Below are 4,354 nucleotides of genomic sequence, written 5' to 3' on the forward strand. Positions count from 1 at the left end.
TGTGCTAACGGAGTCTGACAACAACTTTGTTCCAAAGTTTGTCTCCAAAGACGGACTCAACTGCATCATCATCACAAGCCAAGTAGAAAGCCTGTTTCATCCGAAACAGTGAAGAGAGCCTTGCTGCCTTGCCTGTCTACCTGACAAATACAAACACACGCCAGCACGTGTGTCTGTGTGTCCTGCCTGCTCCAACCGCTATCAGCTATCCTGCTGAGTTTAACTCTGAAGAAGCGAGACTCCTCACAGACTCCCGGCCTCAACATGCTTCATCTCCCTCCGGACCTCCGCTGGTGTCGTATGTACTGATCATTGTCCACTGGGCATCATATCATACATCACACATAGCTCAGTGTTTCCCACACATAGACTTTACTTGGGCGGGCCGCACAGGTATATTAACGGCCGCCAAAGTATATTTGGCGACCCATTTTAGCATTTTTTATTTTTATTTTTTTATCCGTCCGAGAGAACGACGCCATCCGCGATCGATTAACTAGTGGACAATCTCCCCTCACTCTAAATTACCCCTCCAGGGTTTCCCACACACAGAAAACTTTATATGAAACTATATAATCGTAAAACTGCGTGTAGCGCATTGATTCGCTCAGCCCCTAATTGCTCCACGCAACCTCTCTCTCTCGCTCTCCCTCTTTCTCTCTCTCTCTCTCTCTCGCTCACTCCCTCTCTCACCGGACCCGTCTGTTCGCCTCCCACTGCACACACGTGAGGGATATTTTTTTTCCATGCCAAGAAGACGGCCGACTGAATTCCCGAAAAGAAGAACTAACAGTTAACGTTACTCGGAATACAGCTGAGTTTCCGAGATTAGCACGCTGTATAGCCTAGCTGCTAGTCAGTATCCACCGAGTGGACTGATAACGTTAATATTAACTTTTTAACTCTGACTCTGAATGTTTGCTCCCTCAATCCAGATTAATATTGAAAAATATTTTCAAAGAAGGAAAAGGACTCGTCATCCTGAGGAGGAGCAGGACAGTCTGGACCAGAGGAGCTGCTGAGCAGTAAAACAGAGTAGATAATAATGTCAAAGGCTGTAATGTAACGATGTAAAGATACAGGTGAGACTGACAGCACAGAGAGATGTAGCAGGGCAGAGGGGCAGAACAGCAGATTTCTCTGTAAAAGGAGTCTCATTTCTATTCTTCACCTTGTAGACAAAAGCAAGCAACAAACAGAACAGTGTAGCACCGTTTATATTTTTAAGTTATGTTATCTTTGACACAAAGTACTTTAGATATATACAGGTTAGTTATTTGTTTGACAAATGGAACTATTTAAAATGGAGTACATTAGATAATTTTTCAGCCATCCAGGTAGTGGGATCCTTTATTGATATTAGCCTATATATTGACAATATAAGAGAATACAAGAATAAAAAGGCACCCCCCCCCCCCCCCCCCATTGCCAACCAACCTACCACCACAAGTACATTCGAATACTGTGGGAAACACTGCATAGCTATTCCATTACATTCACATTTCACACACATATCACACACTTTATTACGGCTCCCTATAGTTATAGTAACTATTCCGTTATTCAAAGATTCATCTAAGTCAGTTTTCCAGATAGTTATATTGTCGCCCCTTTATTAGGCTACTATCGTTGCTGACTCATGTCTTCTACTGCTCATCTTCCATGATTGTGTCTGCTGAAATGTTGGTTTAATTATCAGTATTGCATATTCACATGATCATCTATTCCTATTGCCATTGATTCATCACAATTCATAGGTATACCTCTTGTATATACTGTACTATAGGCCTATTCACTTACCTGATTATTGAGTGTGCTTTAGTTTAGTAATAAATATATTATTTTGCATAAAGTCACCTCCTGTGCTCATTGTGTGGGTTTAAATTCAAACATGCCAAGAACTCGCTCCTTCAGATGAGACCTGTTGATGCTGTCTGTCATCTGGTGCCCTGTTCTTAATTCTCATTGAAGCTAACTCTAAATTATATTGATATCAGACACCATCACTACCTACCACCACTACATACTGCAATTAATAGGCTATTTCTACTTTTACTAAAAACATTTCAAGTACTGTTTCTGCTATTAAATAATCAACCATTTTTATAATGATTTTTGTGCTTTATTTGAACATAAATATATAACCAATAAAAAATAACTACATATCTACATAACAAAACACAATTACACTAATGCAACTATATATAATAGTTATATATTCAATAGTTATACAATAATAGTTATATAAACAATATACAATAACTAAACTATATACACAAAAGTCGATGGGTGCCATTGATGGATGTCACATCTGCATCAAACCCGCTGGAGAGCCAGAAGCTTGATCTTATCGGAACCACAAGCTGTTCCCTTCCATCCAGCTGCAGGCCGTATGTGACCACAGAGCCAAGTCCAGTGATAATTTGTCGGTTTCCCTGGCTCCGTGCACTCCAGGGTCCTCCGGAACAGTCCCTTGTATCGGCGAGGGGTGTATCCACCACAGGGTACCTTCCATCTGGGTGATGGAGGGTATCCATGCATGGAGAGGCCCATCTCCCTGGTGACACCTTATAAAAACAGTCAGAGGAGTGGCACAACACAGGTTTATTTATTAATTATTTTTCCATATGTGAGTAAAGTATGTGAAAGGATTGCTTGCGATAATCCATTTTAAATAAATACTTACCTGGCTTGACAAGTTCAATGCCCATCATGCTAGAGCTCGCTCTGTCTTTGAGCTAGCATTTGGCATAATGAAGACCAGGTGGAGGGCCATCTTCCTCCATGCCCTGGAGGTGGACACCACTTCGTCCCTGATGTTGTCATGGCTTGTACAATTCTGCACAACATCTGTGTGAGCAATGGGGATGTCCTACCGGTGGAGGACGGAGAACCTGGCGAAGAGGAAGGAGGAGATGGAGAGACAGTCAGTGGCAGTGACCTGAGAGACCAAATTGCTGCTCAGCTGTCTGCCTTGCAGGACCACGTGGGCGACCATGACTATTTAAGTAATTTTTTTATTTTTTTATTATAGGAGTAATAGCAGTTGTAATGGTAGTAATAACAGTAGTAGCAGTAATAGTAGTAGCCTAGTAGTAACAGTGGAGGTAGTAATACTAGTTGTAGCAGTAGTAGTAATAGTTTAACATTCAGGTTACTTCTACAACATAATTACTGTCTGTTGAATAGCCAACTGGTAGAATTTAGGGATGGGAATGTTTTCACTACTAAACAACAAAAAGTGCTTTTGTCAGCTCAGCTTACTTCCATCCATTCAGGGCGCTGTTTTTTGCCCTGTGAAGTCTGGACCAGTCTAGTCTGGACCTGCATCTGCCGGACCTTAATAAAGGCAGTGGTATCTTCCGTCGACCCTTTGAAATGGTGAAGTTCAATAATGGTTAACCAACGATCAATCAGTGCATTTTAAATAAATAACATTTTAGGCTATAACTTATGGGCTTTTAGGCTATAATTCAATGGTCTGCTTAGTAAGCTAACATAACGGATAGGCTAACCTCAAAAAGTCTGTTTTCAGTGAATCCGAAAGTCGGAACAAATTTCTTAAATAAGCATTATACATCAAAAGAGAATGGATATTCAGTGACTAAACTGTCTATTTCTCAGTAGAAAAAAAATCTGAGGTTAAAAAAATCACAATAACTTACATTTGTACACGAACTCAAGGCTGTTGCTCGCCATTTGTTTTTTTTCTGTCGGCGCAGTGGAGCGGATGCACGGGATTGTGGGATATCTTGAACAATGAAGGATACGTTCATGCTGCCTTCAAAACCTGCCCAGTTGGAGGCACCTCAGCAGGCAGCATTTTTTGTAAATATTCGATTGAGACATGACTTGATGCCTCCCTGCCTCCAAAGGCTGCCTGATTAGGCAGCATTTTAGCCGTTTGAGACAGAGCCAATACCTCTTATTGGTCATTAAGCATTTTGAACAGCTGGATGCTTCTCCAGTAGCTCGGCAACAACCTTTTTGACCCTTTCAGTGTGCTGTGATTTGTAAAAACGATTACATAATTTGAGGCTGGCAGGTCAGGTACGTACTCACCCTCATGTCAGTCGAAATCAGGGTCAAAACACCGGTGAAGTTTGTATGTCCATTTAACACACAACAAGCTGGCTAGTACAGCTCCGTGGCAGCATTCTTCAAAACAACAGAAGTTGCTGGATGGTGTTTCTTCAGAGTTCCAGAACAGCAAGTAAAAAAGCTTTAAAATGTATACAATTGTAATAAAATATTTATAAATATTTACCACACTCCAACCATCACTACAGTAGCAAGCAGATGCTGCTGTTGGAAATATTGTAGTTACGGGTAGAGCACACTTGAACGACCCAAT

At 41.2% G+C, this 4,354-nt stretch overlaps 1 long non-coding RNA gene across 2 annotated transcripts; it reads right to left on the reverse strand.

The window, feature by feature from the left end:
* Window positions 1-2,447: 2,447 nt before the first annotated feature.
* On the reverse strand, window positions 2,448-3,911 carry LOC139913998 (uncharacterized). 2 transcript variants are annotated; one of them, XR_011784741.1, is made up of 5 exons: window positions 3,771-3,911; window positions 3,666-3,710; window positions 3,265-3,371; window positions 2,687-2,894; window positions 2,448-2,567 (listed from the first exon to the last, which is right to left on the reverse strand). It is a non-coding gene; the product is annotated as an uncharacterized LOC139913998 (long non-coding RNA). The 2 variants fall into 2 exon arrangements; XR_011784740.1 differs by having other exon boundaries at window positions 3,666-3,911.
* Between the last annotated feature and the right edge of the window lie 443 nt (window positions 3,912-4,354).

The sequence above is a fragment of the Centroberyx gerrardi genome, chromosome 5 (genome assembly GCF_048128805.1).
Source record: "Centroberyx gerrardi isolate f3 chromosome 5, fCenGer3.hap1.cur.20231027, whole genome shotgun sequence".
Classification (NCBI taxonomy): domain Eukaryota; kingdom Metazoa; phylum Chordata; class Actinopteri; order Beryciformes; family Berycidae; genus Centroberyx; species Centroberyx gerrardi.